The 12,724-nt window shown below is 40.9% G+C and overlaps 1 pseudogene; it reads left to right on the forward strand.

The window, feature by feature from the left end:
• The first annotated feature begins 591 nt into the window (after positions 1-591).
• LOC143651439 (hsc70-interacting protein pseudogene) lies at positions 592-1,711 on the forward strand (annotated as a pseudogene).
• Positions 1,712-12,724: the final 11,013 nt, after the last annotated feature.

Genomic DNA, 12,724 nt, shown 5'->3' on the forward strand with positions numbered 1-12,724 from the left:
TGTCACAGGTAACAAATACCAGAATCTTGGTATATCAAGAATGGATATACAGGGGTGAAAGTCTCCCTGGCAACGTGGAATGTGACTCCCAGGGATGAGCCTGGCCCTGGCACCATGGGCTCGACAATGCCTTCTTGACCAAAAGAGGGGAAAGAATTGTAACAATATAAGATATACAGTGGTGGAGAGAGTTCAAATCGAGTTGAGAGGCCATTCTAGAAGCTACCCATATGCAAGTTTCAGCTAGCTATCACTATTTACCATGGTTTGCCAAATCCCAACAAAACCATCCCTGCCAAACCTAAAGAACACCTAGGGCTATTTCTAAGATTCTACAAAGGTTCCATGCACTGTGATTACTTTCCAGAAACCTACATCCTCCAGATGAGTTCCTAGGCCTGATAAGTCCTGAAACCCAGAGGTGCTAGCCTCTCCAGAGCATCAGCTAGTTCTACCTCATATTATTGACAGCCCTTTCCAATATAAAAATGTTAGAATGGCCCCTTCTACCAGGTCACACTGAGCTAGCACTCCGACCTAGAATCAAACCACAGCTTTCTCAGCCTCTTCACTTCCTGCAGCCTCCGAACCATGGATCCCAGCAAAGTGAGCGAGCTTCGGGCCTTTGTGAAAATGTGTGAGCAGGATCTGAGCGTTCTGCACACCGAGGAAATGTGCTTCCTGAGGGAGTGGGTGGAGAATATGGATGGTAAAATACCACCTACTACTCATAAAGCTAAAGCAGAAGAAAATATCAAGGAAGAAAAAACACATAGTCAGAAGACAGAGGAAAACATACAGACAGAAGAACCATCAAGTGAGGAAAGTGATCTAGAAATTGACAATGAAGGTGTTATTGAACCATTTCTTGATGCACATCTGGAGGAGATGAAGCTGTAGAGGTAACTGATGAGATGATGGATCTGGCAAATGATAAGAAAGCGGCTGCCACTGATGCCCCGAATGATGGTGAACTACAGAAAGCCATCAGCCTGTTCGCAAATGCCATTAAGATGAATCCTCACTTGGCATCCTGTATGTCAAAAGGGCCAGTGTCTTCATCAAATTACAGAAGCCAAATGCTGCCATCTGAGATATGACAAAGCCATTGAAATAAATCCTGATTCGGCTCAGCCTCACAAGTGGCGAGGGAAAATGCGCAGACTTCTGGGCCACTGGGAAGAGGTAGCTCATGATCTTGCCCGTGCTTGTAAACTGGATTATGGTGAAGATGCTAGTGCGATGCTGAAAGAAGTTCAACCAAGGGCCCAGAAAATTGCAGAACATTAGGGAAAGTAGGAGCAAAAATGTGAAGAGCAAGAAATCAAAGAAAGGATAGAAAGAGTTAAGAAGGCTCAGGGAAGAAGTGAGAGCCCAGAGAGAGGAAGAAGCCAGAGGACAGTGAGGAGTTTGGCATTGCTCTTTTCCAGGTGGCTTTCCTGGGGGATGCCTGGAATGGCAGGGATGCAGGGCTCAGTGAAATACTTAGAGGCCAGAGTTTTCTGCAGCCATGCAGGACCCAGAAGTTATGGCGGCTTTCCAGGATGTGGCCCAGAACCCAGTAAATACATCAAAATATCAGAGCAACCCAAAGGTTATGAATCTCATCAGTAAATTGTCAGCCAAATGCCCTTTTGACAAACAAAAGCCTTTGCTGAAGGAAAAACAAGCTACATCACTTAATGGATGTCGCAATATTGCAACCCAGTGAACCTCTGACCTTCTCATCAAGAAAGCTGGGGTGTTTTGACGATCATCCCCCCTTTGTCCCAAATGCAGCTGACACATTTTACTTAGGTTTGCCATTAGGGTATTCACTCAGGTAACATCTTCCTATTAGGAATTACAAACTTTAACATTTTTTAAACCTTAAGAATATTTAAAACAAATTAAAAGGGTGTATTAATTCCTGCATTTTTCTTGACTAATCATTTTGATTTTCCTTTGAGTTGGTTGAGTAAGGAAGATTCTTAAATATGGGTTTTTATTGCTCTGGCTGCATAGGAGGCAAATATAACTCATTTAAATAGATAAAGTTGGAATTGGATATATGGTTACGAGGAATTTTGACTTGTACTTTCAAATGCTTTATTTTTTTAAAAAATGGTTGATTTAGATAATAAAATTTTTGGGACCACCAGGATATGAGTAAGAACTGGAAGTACTTGGTGGGGCAGCAGCAATCATACTACATTTTATGTAACATGAACCTTTGTGCAGGTTGTATTTAAACCTTACATTGTGGTGAAGGGGAGATTTTTGTAATGCTGCAGCAGGATTGGATTACTTAGCTCTGTTCTTGTCCAATATATAAAATAAATGTTTTATATTATTTCCAAAAAAGAAAAAGTTAGAATGGGCATAAAACAAATATCTCTAAAGGTTGGGAGAAAGATCAAAGGAAAAGGTGGAGTTATAACAGAGAAGATAGGATTTAACAAATGAGTATGACTGATGAATCATTATATTGGTATTTCTTTTAGTCTCCAGTGTGTTGGAGCAGCTAGAAGGAAAAACCTCAAATTGTGGAACTGTAACCCATACCAAACTCTGAAATTTGTTCTCTACCTAATTGTTGCGATGTACTTTGAAATTTGTTTTTGCATATATATATGTTCCACAATAAAAAATCAAAAATTTAATAAAAGAATGGATTTAGCTTTGCTGAATGTAACAGAACACTCAGATAACAGTGGTTCATCAAGACAGAACTTCTTCTCACATAAGGAAAAGTCCAAGAATAGGTGACTGCTAAAGATGGCTCACTGACTCTAAGATTCAGGGTAGAGGTCTCTGCAATTCTCTTGCCCTTTTCCTCACATAATGAGATGGCTTCTCAACTCCAGCCCACTGCTGCATTCCAGGCAGCTAGAAAGAAGAAAGGCAAAGACAAAAGGACATGCCAGCTGAATTCGCCTCCCCATTTAATCAGCCTTTCAGAAATTCCTACCCATCAATTTCCACTCAATTATCTCTCACTGGTCAGAATGGCCATATGATAACTCTTTTTTGGCAAGGAAGGCTGGGCACATTGCCTCTGCCAATAAAATCAGGGTTGCATTAGTAAGGAAGAAGAGGAAAATGGATAGTGAGGAGGCTTCCAGCAGTGTCTGCCACAGTAGGTGAGCTCAAGCACTCTAGAGAGTGGCCTGCTTACAAGCTAACTACATTCAGGGTGCTTTGGGCCTCATTTTGTGTTTTATTCTGCAGAGGCAATGGAGAGCATCAGCTCATCTGATGACTCAGTGTCATGGAGGTGGTGATGAGCACATGTACTATTTTTATTTCTCTAGAATGTGAACTTCAGCAAGCAGGAACTTACTTTGTTCACTACCATATATTCAGCACCTACAACAGTGCCTTTCAGGAAATAGATACACAATAAGTACTTTTAAATGAATGTATGATTAGTGACGATGTTGCTTTCTTCCCTAGATAGCCTTTCCATAAACTCCCATCACCTGATGTTCTTGAATTTGGAACCTAAAAGCCCGATGGGGATAATTCCTCCCAAGTACTAATTCCACCCACCCTCAGAAAGTTAACTTTGACTCTTCAGGAGGATAAATTTGCTAACATACCCCTGTGTGCTGGTTTGAAAGGAAGTATGCCCCCTAGAAAAGCCATGTTTTAATCAAAATCCCATTTCATAAAGGTAGAATAATTACTATTCAATACTGGATGTTTGAAACTAATCAGGTCAAACATCCTGGATGATGTAGATTTAGTCAAGAGTGATTGTTAAACTGGATTTGGTAACGACATGTCTCCACCCATTTGGATGGGTCTTGATTGGTTTATTGGAGTCCTATAAAAGAGGAAACATTTTGGAGGATGGGAGATTCAGAGAGAGCAGAGAATGCTGCAGCACCACAAAGCAGAGAGTCCACCAGCCAGCGACCTTTGGAGATGAACCTCCCGGGGAGCTTCATGAAACCAGAAGCCAGGAGAGAAAGCTAGCAGATGATGCCGTGTTTGCCATATGCCCTTCCAGCCGAGAGAGAAGCCCTCACTATGTTCACCATGTGCCTTCTCACTTGAAAGAGAAACCCTGAACTTCATCGGCCTTCTTAAACCAAGGTATCTTTCCCTGGATGGATGCCTTAGATTGGACATTTTTATAGACTTATTATAATTGGGACATTTTCTTGGCCTTAGAACTGTAAACTAGCAACTCATTAAATCCCCCCTTTTAAAAGCCATTCTGTTTTTGGTACATTGCATTCTGGCAGCTAGCAAACTAGAACAACCTGTATCCTTTCCTCCTTCCTACTTTTCTCAAAGGAAGCCAGGTCTCTCCCACTTGTGTGCAGACTAAGGCCAATCCTCCTAACTGTTCCCTGATTCCTACCCCTTTTCTTCTCAATGATTTTGATTGATCACTTATCCTCTTTCCCTGGTGCCTCCAACTTCTCCTTCTCTTGCTTCTATTTTTCTTTGAAATCTTTACAAATAGAAAAAATAAAGCCATCATTTTTCCATCCACAGCCCTCTTAAGCTACTGCTGAAGTCCTATCCATGAGTGATTTTAGCCACTCCCAAGGCAGTATGTGAACAAGACTGTGTTCCTAAGACTCTTTTATCAGCCAGGGTTTTTGGCTGTAAGTGTGAAGAAACCAACTCTGACTAATGTGAGCAGAAAAAGTATTTATTGGAAGGGTATCGGGTATAGGTTTATCCATCAGTCTTTTGTGAGATTGCCTTAAGTCAGCCTCTCCTTTCATGAATTCTTAATTTGGTGACTTTCATTTATTTAAAAAGAAAATATACTATTTTAATATATATAGTTTGTATATATATTATAATTTCCCTGTTTGACTTTTATTTTTAGAAACTAAAGCTAATTTGCACTAGTGTTATGCTTTGCACTTTTGATTTCAAGGATCTGGTTGCTTCAGTCTTTTGTTATCACCGACGATTTACATGAAAATGAAAATATTGTTATTCATCCAATAAAACGCAGTAATATATTTTTGAACCACTTAAAACAATAAACATCATACATGGCTATGCCTGGGACATTTTTGGTCATCCCTGAACTCAGAGAATATTGTTCTGGCCTTGTTCCTCTGTCAGTACACGGGCCACCACGGCTGCTGGGTTCCTTTGCACGTCTCAACTCCTCCCCTGTCCAGGCCACTCAGCTTCTGCCCAATCCCTACCCCTCTCTGGAACTGCTGGGGATCTGCTCCAAAATCCCCAATTCTGAAATGTGGGGAGCAATTTAGCTTTTCTACTTCTTATCCTTTCGAACTTTCTGATCTCAAAACCACATTACACTACTTGTTGAAGAGTGCTTTGAAAACTACTGCTTTTTATATATGTTACATTATACAATAAAAAAAAGTTTAAAAAAAAACCACGTTACCGTCTTAAAAATTATTGATAACCCCAGGGAACTTTTCTTTTGATTTTTTTTTTTATTGCAATGGAGGCTACTTCGTTCCCCCTTTGAGCTGGGCAGGGCTTTCTGACAGGCTTGATGAAGAGAATGCATCAGAAGGGACATAGTGTGACACCTAATGCTAAGTCATAAAACGTGTGGTTTGTGTCTGGAGGCCTGCATCCTCCAGGGATGCTCATGGGATGCTCGTCCTTGGAAACCAGCCACCCTACTGTGAGAAAGCCCATACTAACCCAAGCAGAAAGACCACACAGAAAGGACCATGTGGAGATCTGAGTTTTCTTAGCCAACAGTCAGCGACCAGACATGTGAGTAAACAAGCACATGGGTTATTCCAGCCCCTAACTTTCAAGTCTTCCAGCTGAAAGTTGGTGCCTTCAGCTTCTCCTTCAGAGAGACAAGACATCCATCCTCACTGTGCCCTACCTAAAGTCCTAACCTGCAGAATCTTTGATCATAATAAATGGTTGCTTTACACAACTAAGTTCTGGATAAGTTATCATGAAGCGGTTCATAACTGGAAGAGGAGCCTCTTCGCGTCTTAGGTGAATTTTCCGAAGTACAAATCTAGTCAAGATGAGCATGATTAAACTCCTGCAATGATTTCTTAGGCTATAGTCAAAGTTGGTGAGTCCTTGAGGCAATTAAAAGAAAGCCCAACAATCACCTGGCCTACTTCCATCGAGGTAATGAACTGGGTAGCTTTGGAATTCAGGCGTATGGATAGAGGCAGTCCCAAAATAGATGATTAAGAAGGTGATAAAAGTCCCTTGAGGGATGGGAGAAAAAATATGGAAATATTAAACTTTATCACCTGGGAAACCCCTGATACTGTGCGAAACATTAGAGACACCCAAATCAAATCAATAATCCAAGCCCCTGATCTTAAGGCTTGCTCTTGTGAAGCTTATTTATGTAGCAGAGAAGCTTACCTATAGGTATGCCTAAGAGTCACATTAGGAGGACCTCTTTTGTTGCTCAGATGTGGCATCTCTCTTTCTAAGGCCAATTCTTCAAGTTAAACAAACAAAAAAAAGTCACCTGGGACATGATATCCACGGGTGAAAGTCTCCCTGGCAATGTGGGAGATGACTCCCAGGGATGAGTCTGTCCCTGGCACCATAGGATCAACAATGTCATCCTGACCAAAAGGGAGCAAAGAAGTATAACAAATAAGGTATCAGTGGCTGAGAGGGTTCAAATAGAATTAAGAGGCTGCTCTGGAGGTCATCTGAAGCAAGCTTAAGTTAGACTTTGCTACCTAACATAACTTGCCAAACCCCAGCCAAAACCATTCCTGCCAAACCTGAAGAATACCTAGGGGATTATATAAGATTCTACGAAGGTTCCATGCACTGTAGTAACTATCCAGAAACCTACAACCTCCAGATTTGTCCCTAGACCAGATAAGTCCTGAAATGCAGAGGGGCCAGCCTTCCCAGAACATCCACTAGCTCCATTCCCCTATCCCATATTACTGACAGCCCCTTCCAACATGAAAAAGTTAGAATGGGCATAGCCCAAATACCCATAAAGAGTGGGAGAAAGATGGTGATGATGAAGGTAGGGTTTTACAAATGATTGCTGAATCATCATACTGATATTCCTTTTAATTCCAAGTGTCTGGGAGCAGCTAGCAGTAAAAACTTTAAAATGTGGAATCGTAACCCATACCAAACTCTGAAATCTGTTCTACAACATTGTTGCAATGAGCTTTGAAATTTATTGGGTTTTTTTTGTATTTATGTTATTTTTCATATAAAGAAAAAAAGTCAAATGTGATTTTAAAAATAAAATAAATAAATAAAATGGAATAAAGAAAAGAAGGTAGTAAAATACTTAGGCATGGGAAGTGTTTAGTTCTGATACTCTTCTCCTCAAATGAACAGAAGCCATATAACACCAGAGAAAGCGCACTTGCCACTCCTTTCCTCTACACTCAGTCATGAAAAACCTCCAGTCATGAAAGGTTTCTAGGTGAATTTCTTAAAATTTTAAAATAAAAATTGTAATCTTGGGCCAAACTGACCTGCAGACATGTGTTTTAAAAACAAAAATTAGTTGGAGCTATCTATCCCAGAAAAACACAAACTTCTTAAAGTTCTTAAGCTTAAACCATTCCTGTGGTGTGAACCCATTGTAAGGAGAACATTTTGATGAGGTTATTTCAGTAAAGGTGTGACCCAATCCAATCAGGTTGGGTCTTAATCGTATTACTGGAGTCCTTTATAAGGAGAATAAAATTCAGAGACAGAGAAGGCAAGAAAGAATTCAGAAGACAACGGAAAGGCCAGGAGACTTCATCATGTGCATTGCTATGTGATAGAGGATCCCAGGACCAGAGATCAGCAGCAGCTAGCCCCAGAATGCCAGCCTTCAGAAGAAAGCGCCACCTTGAAGATGCCTTAATTTGGACTTTTCCCTAGCCTCAAAACTATGAGCAAATACATTTCCATTGTTTAAGCCAACTCATTGCTTCGTATTTACTTGGGCAGCTGTGAAACTAAAACAATTGGTGTGCTAGTCTAGCCACAGAGATGGCTGCCAACAGGTCCTTCCATCCTCTACATGCATGCTACATCTTCCACCTTTTTCCCTGCACTTTGAATCTGGGCTGGACCTGTATTTGGGCTTGACCAATACAATGCAAAGATGCAGTGGAAGGGATAACTATGGGACTTCAAAGCCTAGCCTTTATTTATTTATTTATTTTTTTATAAATTCTGAAATGTCTTTATATTTCACCTTTTAAAAGCCAGAACATAACGCAATTCACTTTCTGTAAAGTCATTTTATAGAAATATATGAAGTGCACTTAACACAAGAAGGTAAGTCAAGTCCTTTGTGTTGCCAGTGAGACGGAAACGCGCTAACCAGTTCCTTCAAATGAAGGTTTTGTCAAATTTCCCTCCAAACTTCTACAAAAACAATCTCAACTCAAGGAGTTTTGAGCGAACTCTTTCCAGAAATTACAGTGAAGACGTTGACCTTAACGTCTGGGTCCTCCCAAGCAACAGCACATCAGAAAAGCGTACTTCCCCCAACGAGCACCACGTGCACTGTGCCTGGGCACTGCCAGCTGTCCACTGGCCAGTATGCGGAGGCACACAGCAGTGTAGGGGCCCCAGGCACTCGGCCATCTGCAACCTCAGCCTCTGACTAGAAACAGTTCTGTATTTAAACAATGCTGTATGTGAAAAAAAATAAATGGACCTAATTCTCATGTACCTTCTGGTTGATTATAGAGATTCTTCTGCTCCTACAGTTAGGCCAACAGTTTTTTAGCCTTATATTTATTAATATTTGTGAAATATCATTCACTTCAAGTCCAACAAGTTTCCAGGAGACCACTTTTGTTAACAGCTGCTCATCAGGAGAGGCATTTTGCCTTTTGAATAGTCTGTCTCATGTGAGACAACAGGGTGTGATATCAGATTTCCTATGATCTCTCTCTGCATTCACAAAGGAGGTTTCAAACCCATTTACAGGTTGAAATCAGGTTCAAGGGAACCATTTGTGACAGGAAAACAAGTTTAACTAAATTTTAACCTAAGTTACCAAATAGAAAATAAAAGAACAAGTGTTTTAGTTTGCTAGCTGCCAGAATGCAATACACCAGAAATGGAATGGCTTTTTTTTTTCATATTATTTATGCAAATATATTCATGTATGTACATATAATTTATGAATTCATATAGTAAGTTTATTTACGTGCTTTGTCAAAAAATAAGTAGATAAAATAAGGAATGCTCCTGTACATATACCAACAGCATTAAGAAGTGATAACTGACAGACTGATGACAAATGAATTTAAAAAATGATGATAATAGATTAATTGAAGCAAAAATGCAACAGCAATCTTGGGCTAGTTAGATGATTCTCAAGTACAGAATCAGAAATATTCTGACTTTTGCCTTCATTAATTAACACTGGACAGAAATGGAATGGTTTTTTTTTTTTTTTTTTTTTTTATATTTCAGGTGCAGCTTCATTCAGTGTTCCAACATAGTTACATTACACTTAGGTATTATTGTGCTGTCCATTTTTGAGTTCTTGTATCTAGTCCTGTTGCACAGTCTGTATCCCCTCAGCTCCAATTACCCATTATCTTACCCTGTTTCTAACTCCTCCTGGTCTCTGTTACCAATGATATATTCCAAGCTGATTCTCGAATGTCGGTTCACATCAATGGGACCACACAGTATCTGTCCTTTAGTTTTGGGCTAGACTCACTCAGCATAATGTTCTCTAGGTCCATCCATGTTATTTCATGCTTCATAAGTTTAGTCTGTCTTAAAGCTGCATAATATTCCATCGTAGGTATACACCACAGTTTGTTTAGCCACTCGTCTGTTGATGGACATTTTGGCTGTTTCCATCTCTTTGCAATTGTAGATAATGCTGCTATAAACACTGGTGTGCAAATGTCCGTCTGTGTCTTTGCCCTTAAGTCCTTTGAGTAGATACCTAGCAGGGGTATTGCTGGGTCGTAATCCATTCTGCCATTCTATGTCTTTTGATTAGGAAATTCAGTCCATTAACTTTTTGTGTTATTACTGTTTGGATAATATTTTCCTCTACCATTTTGGCTTTTGTATTATATATATCATATCTGATTTTCCTTCTTTCTACACTTTACTCCATACCTCTCTCTTCTGTCTTTTTGTATCTGACTCTAGTGCTCCCTTTAGTATTTCTTGCAGAGCTGGTCTCTTGGTCACAAATTCTCTCAGTGACTTTTTGTCTATAAATGTTTTAATTTCTCCTTCATTTTTGAAGGACAATTTTGCTGGATATAGGAGTCTTGGTTGGCAGTTTTTCTCTTTTAGTAATTTAAATATATCATCCCACTGTCTTCTAGCTTCCATGGTTTCTGCTGAGAAATCTACACATAGTCTTATTGGGTTTCCCTTGTATGTGACAGATTGTTTTTCTCTTGCTGCTTTCAAGATCCTCTCTTTCTCTTTGACCTCTGACATTCTAACTAGTAAGTGTCTTGGAGAACGCCTATTTGGGTCTATTCTCTTTGGGGTGCGCTGCACTTCTTGGATCTGCAAATTTAGGTCTTTCATAAGAGTTGGGAAATTTTCAGTGATAATTTCTTCCATTAGTTTTTCTCCTCCTTTTCCCTTCTCTTCTCCTTCTGGGACACCCACAACACGTATGTTTGTGCGCTTCATATTGTCATTAAGTTCCCTGATCCCCTGCTCAAGTTTTTCCATTCTTTTCCCTATAGTTTCTGTTTCTTTTTGGAATTCAGATGTTCCATCCTCCAGTTCACTAATTGTAGCTTCTGTCTCTTTAGATCTACCATTGTAGGTATCCATTGTTTTTTCCATTTTTTCTTCTTTGTTCTTCACTCCCATAAGTTCTGTGATTTGTTTTTTCAGATTTTCTATTTCTTCTTTTTGTTCAGCCCATGTCTTTTTCATGTCCTCCCTCAATTTATTGATTTGGTTTTTGAAGAGTTTTTCCATTTCTGTTCGTATATTCAGCATTAGTTGTCTCAGCTCCTGTATCTCATTTGAACTATTGGTTTGTTCCTTTGACTGGGCTATATCTTCAATTTTCCGAGCGTCATCCATTATTTTCTGCTGGTGTCTGGGCATTTGATCAGATTTCCCTGGGTGTGGGACCCGGCTGGTTGAAAGGTTTTTCTGTGAAATCTCTGGGCTCTGTTTTTCTTTTCCTGCCCTGTAGGTGGCGCTCGTGGCGCTCGTCTGTCTGTGGGGCCCACCAGTAAAAGATGCTGTGGCTCCTTTAAATTGCCAATCTGAATCTCGCAGTCGGCCCGGGAAACCGTGCGTGGAGGGGGGGGTCGCCGGCCGCCGCAGCTTGGGGGAGTGCCGGTCCAAATTGCCCAGCTGGCCCGAGATGCCAAGCGTGGCGGGAGGGCCCCCGCTATCCAACGTTCCCAGTCAGACCGTGGAGCCACGTACGTGGAGGGGACCCCAGTCGCCAGCCGCCCCGGCCAGGAAAACGCGTGCCCCTCGGGTATCTCACCACAGCGGATTCTCCCTGCCCGTTCAGCCGTTCCAGAATGGGGTACGCTGTCTTTTTGGTCTCTGTCGTGGCTCCGGGAGCTGTTTTGTATTGTTTCTGTTTCTTTAGTTGCTTTTCTGGAGGAGGAACTAAGACCCGCGCGTCTTACTAAGCCGCCATCTTCTCCGGAAGTCCTGGAATGGGTTTTAAAAGGGGAATTTAATAAGTTCCTAGTTTACAGTTCTAAGGCCAAGAAAATGTCCCAATTAAAACAAGTCTATAGAAATGTCCAATCTAAGGTATCCAAGGAAAGATACCTTGATTCAAGAAGGCTGATGAAGTTCAGGGTTTCTCTCTCAAGTGGAAGGGCATGTTGCGAACACAGTCACAGTTCTCAGTCATCTGGAAAGGCACATGGCGAGCATGGTATCATCTGCTAGCTTCTTTTCCTGGCTACCTGTTTCATGAAGCTCCCCAGGAGGCATTTTCCTTCTTCATCTCCAAAGGTCGCTGGCTGGTGGACTCTACTTCTCATGGCTATGTCATTCTGCTCTGCTCTCTCTGAATCTCTTTCATTCTCCAAAATGTTCTCTCTTTTATAGGACTCCAGAAACTTATCAAGACCCACCCAAATGGGAGGAGACACGTCATCACCTAATCCAGTTGAACAGTCATTCGTGATTAAATCATATCTCCAGGGAGATTATCTGATTACAGTTTCAAACATACAGTATTGAATAGGAATGATTCTGCCTTTATGAAATGGGATTTAGATTAAAACATGGCTTTTCTGGGGGACATACATCTTTTCAAACCAGCACAGCAAGTATCCACTGGAGTCTCCACAATTCTTCCTTCTTATTCATGTGAGGACTCCTTTTCACATTTCAAGGACAAGAAGGTAAGCAAGTCCCAAATAAAGAGGTATAATGGACCTTCAAAACTATCTCATTAGCTTGAAAATCAGAACTAAAAAGCTATGGCCCTTCCACCATTTGCTAAAACTACTCCTCACTTATGGCTATATGAGTTTTTAACTTTCTTAACCTAGAAACACCTACTCTCACTAAAAACATATGGTTATATCTTATCCTAAAAAGGCAGCATGCAGGCATTTAGGACTGAACCAGTCAAGGGCATGCAGGGATAGTAGGAAAATATCACTAATCAAAACTTCCAGCATCAGATCATGCAAAACCAGAACGTTCACCCCAATAGGACTTCTTAAGTGCGCCCCAGGATGATAACCCCAGTGCTGCCAACGGCCAACCAACAAGATGTGCCATGACACACGGGGAGCTTGATCACGACCAACGTGCCAATGCTGGAGCTCACACC

Source organism: Tamandua tetradactyla, chromosome 12 (assembly GCF_023851605.1).
Source record: "Tamandua tetradactyla isolate mTamTet1 chromosome 12, mTamTet1.pri, whole genome shotgun sequence".
NCBI classification, from domain to species: domain Eukaryota; kingdom Metazoa; phylum Chordata; class Mammalia; order Pilosa; family Myrmecophagidae; genus Tamandua; species Tamandua tetradactyla.